The following is a 10,213-nucleotide window of genomic DNA, read 5'->3' as shown; positions in this document are numbered from 1 at the left end:
GAATTGAATGAATTATTCAATAAATTCTGGTAAATGAATGAATTATTAAGAGTACATATGAGTTTTATTTTTTTAACGAGAGATTTTTGCTACAGGTCGCATGCGCCCGCCATAGAGACAGAGAAAGATAGAGACAGGGGAGATGCCATACCACAGCCCCTGCTCCTCCATTCTCTCTGGATCTTGGATATGAATGCACATGTGTCCATTAAGTTTAAGCCACCAGGTCCAGGGCTAGAATTGTAGTCAACTATGTGGGAGTCCAGCAACATAACCATTATGCCATCAGCTGGTCCCCAGATGAGTTTTCTGAAGGCCAGATGGAGAAGGGAATAAAATTAAGTAAATGTGACTAAACTCTGATTTTTTTCCATTCTTTGTCATGTTAACTAAATTGAACTACAAAACAAATAGATCTAAAAAGAAAGTCAGATGAGAAGATGTGAGAAACAATAGAAGCTGTCATTTGTAAAACAGCTGCTACAAACCAAAAATGTACATATATCATTTCATAATAAGGCTTATAGCACCTACTGTTTGTCAAACACTATGCTAAGCACTTAATGTTACTGATTTTTGCAATAAAAAATTGTAAACTAGGTGCTCTACTTACCTATATATGTTGCATGAGGTTATCCTATAAATACTAAATACTATAATTCAATAAAGTGATTATGGCCAAGACTGGTACAGACAAATGGCTGACTTCATGTTTGATGGGTTCTGTAGCACCAATTGCTTCTCCAAGGAAAAAAAATTCTCCTGGAGAGGGGAGGATAGCTGTGAAAAGACCAAGTGGATTTGCTAATAGCGATGGAATAGATATAAATTGGGGGTTGAGAAGAAAGGAGGATGTTCAGTAGATGACAACATGACGACAAGCTTTGGTGAGAGAATGACAGTTTATCAGACCCTGCATCCCAGGCTCATGGGAGGTACGGGCTGAATTGCACCCAGTCTGAATGCTTCACTAGGTTACAAGGTGCTTCATTATGAACTCCACTCTACAGAAGTAAAGCTGTATATTAAGAAAGAAGACTTCAGATGATACTCAAGGATAAACTGTGCTGCCTAAATCCATCGTAGTTTACAAAAACAGTTATATTAGCATTCTAATTAGTACGCATATATTTACAGAGACAGGAAATTATTTATTTGCAAAGAGCTTTAAATCTAAAAATAATTAAAATTAAGAATGGAAGCCTGTTTCATTTTCAGTGTCTGTCAAAATATTGAGTTAACCAAACAATATTTCATGTCCCTAGATTATATTTTAAGTATGATGTATCTAATTGAAAAATTATTTCATGTGATAAGGAGCTCTTTGTCTGGAATTATGAAATGTATATATAACTAAACAACGTCAAATTTATCCTGCTTTGTTTTCTATGTGCTTATAAGCTTTTTGCCTGTCATTTTATGTTACTTTAATGTTGTATTGAAACATTTAAATCCCTTTCATCTTTCTTTTTTGGGTATATACTTATGCTATTTGCTTTTTGATTACCACTTGAGATTACATGTAACATCTTAGAGTTATTAATAATCTAATTAGATTTTTTTTTTAGGTTTTTGCCATATGGTGTATGTGCTCATCAGAGAGAGTCAGAGACAGAGAAAAGGAAAGTGAGAAATAACCCCTTAGAAGATGGCTATGCTGTAGTCCCTTTTCTTCCATTCTTCTCTTGGGATTTTGGGCATATATGCACATGTGGCCAGAGTGATTTTCAAGCTGCCAGGTCCAGGACTCAAACTGTGCTCAACAATGTGGGAATCTAGCACCTTAACTATCATGGCACCCGCTGGGCCCTCTAATTTGAATTTTTATCAGCATAAGCTTCAAGTACAAAACCTTGACTCCTTTAACAACTTCGTTTCAACCTCTTTCAGTTGTTGATGTCTTAAAATTACATCTTTTTTTTTTTTTTTTTTTTTTTAGATTTTTTGCTATAGGGTGTGTGTGTTTTCTGGAGAGACAGAGAGAGACAGAGAATAGAGAAACAGGAAATAAGAAATCATCTCCAAGGGGGATGGTCATGCCACAATCTCTTCTCCTCCATTCTCCTCTTGGGGCCTTGGACACATATGCACGTGCATCCAGCATAAGTTTTAAGTTGTCAGGTCTGGAACTCAAACCATGGTCGACTATGTAGGAGTCTAGTGGTATAACCATTTTGCCATCTGCTGGCCTCAAAATTGCATCTTTTTATGTTGTATGTCCCAAAACATAAACACATATTTTAAATTAATTAATCTCTTAAATTACATGGAAAACAAAATGTGGATTTACTCACCAAAGTTATAAGAGCACTAGCTCTTAAAGTAGTCATTGTTTTATTTGAATGTCTTTGTCTCTTAAATCATGTAGAAAGCAAAAAGCAGAATTACATACTATTGTTATAGTAGTATTAACTTTTATAATTGTCCTTGAATTTACCTTTACTGATACCTCTACTGCTTACAGTTCTGAGACAATGTCTAATGTCCTATAATTTCAACCTGCAAAAATCTCTTTAGCATTTCCCCTGGGGAAGAAGTGTGATAATTAAATTCCTTAAATTTTATTTATTTGGGAATTTCTTCATTTTTCTGTCACTTTTGGAGGATAGATTTGCTGGTCGTAATATTATTAGTTAATAGGCTTTTTGCTATTCCTGTTTGTTTTTGTTTTTATTTTGTTTTGTACTTTGTATATGTTGGTTCACTAGTCTCTGGCTTCCAAGTTTCTCTTGAGAAATGTGGTGATAATTTATTAAGCTTATATGATGAGTTGTTAATATTGCTGATTTCAAAAATCTTCTTTGCCTTTGGTTTGGAGATTATATTGTGTTTCTAGTTTAGGCCCTTTTGACCACATTGTACTTGGAGTTTGTTGAAATTCTTGAATGTTTATCTTCATTTTGTTTTTATCAAATGTTGGTAGTTTGTGGCCATTATTTCTTCATATATTCTCAATGTTACTTTCTCATTACCATGTCTTTCTAGACTCCCATATTGAGTATGTTGGTCTTCTTGATAGTGTTCAACATGTCCCATAGGCTCTTTACATTTTTCTTTCATTGTTTTCTTTCTGTTCCTCAGACTCATTCATTTCCATCATCCTAATTTCAAGTTTTCTGATTCCTCTGCCTACTGAATGCCTTGATTCCACTAGTAGATTTTAATCAACTAGCCTTTTAATCCCACTAGCAGATTTTTAATTATTGTATGTTTTTTCTACTAAATTTCTTTTTCATTGTTTTTCAGATTTTTAAACTTTTATTAATATTTCCACATATTTCCACTTTGTTCATATATTGTTTTCTGGACTATTCCACAGTTTTCTTTCATTCTCAGCACTACAACATTTAAGTCTTTGTATACAAAAGCTTCTATCTGGTCTTTTTACTAGAGACATTTTTTTTTGCGGGGGGGAGGTTTTTGCTATATGCATTGTGCACTCACAAAATAGACAGAGAGAGAGACAGAGAGACAGAAAGCAAGAAGTCACTCCTCAGGGGGAAATGGCCATGCCGCAATCCCTTCTCCTCCATTCTCCTGTCGGGATCTTGGCCACACACACACACACACGCGCCCAGCATGAGTTTTAAGCCACCGGGTCCCGGACGCAAACTGCGGTTGACTACATGGGAGTCCAGTGACATAAACATTACGCTAACTGCTGTTCCCTAGAGACAATTTTTGTTGCTTTATTTATTTTTTTCTTTGAAAGGGTCATACTTTCCTGTTGCCTGTCTTTTGCTTTTGTTGTTGAAAACTAGATATTTTAATGTAATAATGTGGTAAGTCTGAAAATAAGATTCCCACTTTCTCCCAGGATTTGTTGTTTATTGTTTACTGTTTTTGTTTTATTGATAATTTTATATTGTCTATGTGCCAAGGATCAACCTGAGACATGAACTCAAGGTCCTCTCTGGTCATATCTGAGTTTGTACTTTTCTCTGGGTATGAATGGTAAGTTTATAATTTCCCCCACATATATGGTTGCTTTTAAATGCTCTAGTTTTCAAAGTCTTGCTCCTGAAAAGATAAAAGAAAAAGAAAAAAGGGAAATTTCAGTAAACCCCTTAGGTATACTGAAGCTTACTTCAGACAGAGAAGGAAAGCTTTACAACAATGGAGAATGGCACAACAGCAACGACTGCCCACCTGTGTACTTGCAGCTGTCATCGACCTGGGCACAAGCTAATTTAGAGAACAGGATCTCTTGGTCTGCCTTGACTCCTGCAAGCTATATGAAACCAGCTCCAGGAAGACATGCACAGTTATCTGTCATGGCAGTAAGGTGACTGATGAGTACGCTGTTGAGCTAAGAGCTAAAATTTACCAAAATTAACCACAATATACTGTCTAAGTCTTCCTCTGGAATTTACAAGCCTTCAATAGATACTAAAGTTCCAAAATAATTACATCAGACAGATTCTGCAAGTGAAAAAGCTGACTACGTGGAGAGACATGTTCTTGATGCTTCCTACTCTGCTATTTTCCTAGCATGCTTTCAGAAGTATTTTTCTCAATTACCAAATAGTATCATTCCACCTTCTTTTTGCATCCCAATAGTATGTAGAACGATTGGTTGTATGCAGAACAATTTTCAAGTTTTAGTTCTCAAGAATTTTTACATTAAAATTTGGAGATGATAATGAGACATTTCCACAAACCCAGAAAAGTGCGCCCAGCATGAGTTTTAAGCCACCGGGTCCCGGACGCAAACTGCGGTTGACTACATGGGAGTCTAGTGACATAAACATTATGCTAACTGCTGTTCCCTAGAGACAATTTTTGTTGCTTTATTTATTTTTTTCTTTGAAAGGGTCATACTTTCCTGTTGCCTGTCTTTTGCTTTTGTTGTTGAAAACTAGATATTTTAATGTAATAATGTGGTAAGTCTGAAAATAAGATTCCCACTTTCTCCCAGGATTTGTTGTTTATTGTTTACTGTTTTTGTTTTATTGATAATTTTATATTGTCTATGTGCCAAGGATCAACCTGAGACATGAACTCAAGGTCCTCTCTGGTCATATCTGAGTTTGTACTTTTCTCTGGGTATGAATGGTAAGTTTATAATTTCCCCCACATATATGGTTGCTTTTAAATGCTCTAGTTTTCAAAGTCTTGCTCCTGAAAAGATAAAAGAAAAAGAAAAAAGGGAAATTTCAGTAAACCCCTTAGGTATACTGAAGCTTACTTCAGACAGAGAAGGAAAGCTTTACAACAATGGAGAATGGCACAACAGCAACGACTGCCCACCTGTGTACTTGCAGCTGTCATCGACCTGGGCACAAGCTAATTTAGAGAACAGGATCTCTTGGTCTGCCTTGACTCCTGCAAGCTATATGAAACCAGCTCCAGGAAGACATGCACAGTTATCTGTCATGGCAGTAAGGTGACTGATGAGTACGCTGTTGAGCTAAGAGCTAAAATTTACCAAAATTAACCACAATATACTGTCTAAGTCTTCCTCTGGAATTTACAAGCCTTCAATAGATACTAAAGTTCCAAAATAATTACATCAGACAGATTCTGCAAGTGAAAAAGCTGACTACGTGGAGAGACATGTTCTTGATGCTTCCTACTCTGCTATTTTCCTAGCATGCTTTCAGAAGTATTTTTCTCAATTACCAAATAGTATCATTCCACCTTCTTTTTGCATCCCAATAGTATGTAGAACGATTGGTTGTATGCAGAACAATTTTCAAGTTTTAGTTCTCAAGAATTTTACATTAAAATTATGCAGATGATAATGAGACATTTCCACAAACCAGAAAAGTATATTAAAACTCCTGTGCTTCATAGTGGGAGATTATGTACTATGCAAGTTCAGAGAAGGGTGATTAATGAGGCCTACAGTTATCAGGGAAATGGGTGTGAAGAATAATTAAAAATTTCATTCTTTAAAAGGAGAAATGTCACTCTCGGCTGAGCATAGATATAAAAGGAGAGATTATGTTTTTGGAAAATAGTAAACTCATTAAGACTTAATAATTGTGTATTAGTAAAGAAATAATGCAAAATAAATTTCTGAGAGTAAGATAAAATAAGATGGTTAAAAACCTTAAAACTATGAGAAGATTTTGGAATAAAAATTATAAATCAGGCCATCACTGAAGATTATGAAGACCAAATGATTGCTTATATCACAAGACACTCCTGGCAGCCATGGTTATTGTGAAAGTCACCTCTAAACAAACAGGTGGGGTGTGTGTGTGTGTGTGTGTGTGTGTGTGTGATTCATAGGATTCGATGATAATAAATGGAATTGAATGAGTCAGTTTAACATGGGCCTTTGCTTCATAAACTCTTGACTTCCTTCTCAAACTTAACATTTTATTCTGAAATCTGTTATAAAAATGTAGTTTCCAAATATAACAGTCATGCACATCAGGCACAACTAACAGAGCTGAGAGTTGGAAGCATTTCAAGGGCACTTGATATAATAGCTTCTTTTGCCCTAGTATGGTGACATTTTGGTAACATATAAAAATGTCAGAGTGTGACAAATCCAAACTGAAACCAAAATAGATGAAGACTTTGAAGTTTTGCAGGTTGTAAATCATTGAAACCAATTTTAAGTGGACTCAGTTCAATGTCCTGGTGTTTTGTGTCACTCGACTTAAGAAAAAGGGAAGGTTTATTCAAATGACTTAAGTGATAAGATTTTTTTGATTTAGTAGAAATGAATGAAGGAGATTTTAGTTTTTATGTTATATTAATATAAAAATGAGTTTTAAAAGAAATAATAAAAAATACTACATCTTTTAATTATTCAAGTATACTACACTAGTATACTACACTGCTTCTTTTTTTTTTCTTTTTTTGGAGAGATTTTTGCTATAGGGCGTGTGTGCTCGCCAGACAGAGAGAGACAGAGAGATAGAAAGCGAGAAATCACCCCCCAGAGGGGATGGCCACACCGCAATCCCTTCTCCTCCATTCTCCTCTCAGGATCCTGGGCACACACGCACACACGCCCAGCGTGAGTTTAAGCCACTGGGTCCCAGTCTTGAACCGCGGTCGACTACGTGGGAGTCCAGCGACATAGCCATTACGCTAACTGCTGGTCTCCACTGCTTCTTTCTTGATTATTTGCTATAGGGTGGTTGTGCTAGCTGTAGAGAGAAATAAAGAGGAAAACACACACACACACACACACACACACACAGAAAGAAACTAAGAAATCACCTCCTGGGGGGATGGCCATGCAGCAAACCCTTCTCCTTCGTTCTCCCTTAGGGATTTTGGGCACACGTGCACACATGCCTGGCATAATTTTCAAGCCACTGGGTCTGGGACTCAAACCATGAAGTTGGCCATGTGGAATCTAGCTGCCTTAACACCCACACTGCTTGCTGGCCCTGTATTGTTTCTTGTAAGTATTCAAGTCACAGTTTTAGTAGCATTGTTTAAATATTATTATCTGTTGACCAGTTGCAAAAGAAATTGTGTGTTTTTATGTAAAGAAACTGATAACCTGTGAGAACAGGCAGCTGTTTGCACAGAGAAGAACTAACAGTGACACATATGTCCTCAGGGCTCACTTACCAGTCTAAAGTCTTTCTGAATCACAATACCCAGCACTATCATAATTGGTCATTTTTTTTTAATTGTTCCTATTGAACACATTGGAGGTTATAGTGTAGATAGATTAAGCAATTTTATCAAGATAATCTACTGCAAGTGGTGGTCCAGAAATCAGTGTGACATTAAATTCCACATGCTTTGCTACAAAGCCAAACAGCATCCCATGTTTTTATTTTCTTTTAAAGATATTGCTCAAAATATTTCTTATAATTGTGTATACTTTTGTGACTCTATAACAACAGAGACAGTATGGTTTTAAATATTTTTGAGACAATATTTACATGTCAAATTGTTGAAAAGCAAATGTCCAGCACACTAGTCACGCGTAAACCTTCTCAATTCAGCCCTGCCAACCAAGTATTCTGTGATATACCATCTGCTAGTAAAGATCAGTCTCTTTTTCTTCCTTCACAGTCTTTCTCAAGATAATCCTCTCCTGTGGTTGCTCTTTTGTAATCCCTACTGTTTACAATGCTGGGCTGGAAAAGTCCAGGTTATTTTATGTTACAAATTCTTTCATATATCTTCTCTAATCCTCTCTGCCAGGCAGAACTATTTATGATGCCAGGCCATCTTTCTAAGAGCTTCTGTTGGCTTACTTGATATCTACCTCAGTTCCATAGTTTTCTGATTAATCTTCAGGTGTGACATGTCCAGTCAAATCCCTGTCCAGTAAAAAGTATTTCATTCAACGTAACAAGCATTATTGAACTTATGCAAATAATCCTTCTGCACAAAATAAGAATACTTCCAAATATTTCCAATTCAAGAGGGGTCAAGAAGGGAGAAAGTTTATGTTTCCATTTAAAGAAACAAACGAAAAATTTAACAAATTGCTGAACCTATCAACAACTCAAAAGAAGGTAAAATGTTTAAATTGGGAAACCAAAATATAATATACAAAAAAGAAATCAGTAATGTTTTACTCAAAAGTCATAAAATTCTATTTCATTATTTCAGTCTTATGTTCAAACTCTCTTCTGTTGAATATGTAGTGTTACTGTGGTCCAATCTTTCCGTTTAAATCCTGAGAATTAACATTCAACATTATTATTGATATTTCTTGTCCCTACCATTAAATAGGTCATTTTCTTGGGGGTCCTTTGTATTTCTTGGGTCTGGATATTTGAATGCCTTTCTAGATTTGGAAAATTTTCTTCTAAGATTTCATGGAATATATTATCAATGCCCTTATTAGTTTCCTCACCTTCTGGGATACCAATTATCCAGATGTTTGGGCATTTAATGCTGTCTAGTATTTCTTGTATAGTATTCTCATTTTGGGGGGAGGGGGGTTATCTTCACAGTTTTTTTAACTGTATTTTTCTAGATCAGAGGCTTTGCCTTCAACATCCGAGATTCAATTTTCTGCATGGGCTAATCTACTTTTAATACTTTCAAGGGAGGTTTTGATTTCCTGAAGGGCAGCCTTTACCTCTAACAGTTCCATCTGATTATTTTTTTATGGTGTCTAGTTCCTCTTTCAGATCATGGAAGAACTTCAACACCTCCTGGAACTCATTGTCTCTTTTCTATGCATCTTCTGGGGTTCATTATCTCTTAGCTCTTGCATCTCTTTTAGTTTTGTCACTATGAATATTCTGAAGTCTCTATCAGACATTTCCATGAGTTCTACTGTACTGTCTGTGGATGATGAGGGATTGTTCTTTTCCCTTATGGGAGAGATATTTTTTTCAATTTCTCGTGTTTCTTGTGCCTCTGTAGTTGTTCCTGGTCATTCTGTGACAAAATCTATCCCCCACTGTGCTTCACAATGTAGCATCCACAGAAAGATTAGGAGTTCAGATTTAGAAAAAGAAATTTCTTCATTAAAGCAGGAGATTCAATAAGCAGTGAGGATTTCAATGACTCTAAAAGTATTCAGATGCTTGGCTGCTGTGCACCTAGACCTATCTAGAAATTCAGTGTGTGGAGAGTGAAGCTTAAAGTGAGGAAATATGGTTAAAAAAATAAACAAAAGGAAAAAGAACTAGAAAATGCTACCAAAAAGGAGGAGAAAAAATTCTTTTTTTCCAAGTAAAAAATGAAAACTGTGCAGCATGCTAGCACCAGGACACACTTCAGCTTTAAAATGGCTTCTGGTATTAGCAAGTGAGGAGGTTTAAGGTGAGGAGAAGTGGTTGAAAAATTTTAAAAAATAAATTAAATTTAACGAGAGAGAGAGAGAGAGTGCAAGACAGAGAGACAGACAAAGACAGAGAAAAGATAGTGGTTGCCCTATCTCTTCTGAATGTTTTGAGAGTCTAGGAGATGGACTTTAGAGCATAGCTTTCCTGAACATGCCAGGACACACTTCAGCTTTAAAATGGCTTCTTCTCTGAATTGCACTCCATGTTTTGACAGTGTGCTTCAGTAGTGCTTGGGAATCAATATTGCATTAGCATTACAAAATGATAAGAACAAAATCTACCATCTCAAAGCATGCCAGAAATTGTACATGCTATGATCTATAAAGTCTCTTTCTTTTATTTTTAATAAAATTGATATAAATTTTTAATTACATAGTGACATATTAATGCATGCCTTTTATTAAAAATTTTAAAAATACAGTTAAGACAAAATTTTCCTTTTACCACAATCCCCATCCAGCACCCTCATTTTCCCCTTTCCC

This window comes from Tupaia chinensis, unplaced genomic scaffold, assembly GCF_000334495.1.
Source record: "Tupaia chinensis unplaced genomic scaffold, TupChi_1.0 Scaffold000309_1, whole genome shotgun sequence".
NCBI classification, from domain to species: domain Eukaryota; kingdom Metazoa; phylum Chordata; class Mammalia; order Scandentia; family Tupaiidae; genus Tupaia; species Tupaia belangeri.
The sequence above is the reverse complement of the archived record's forward strand: the minus strand, read 5'-3'. Positions refer to the sequence as shown.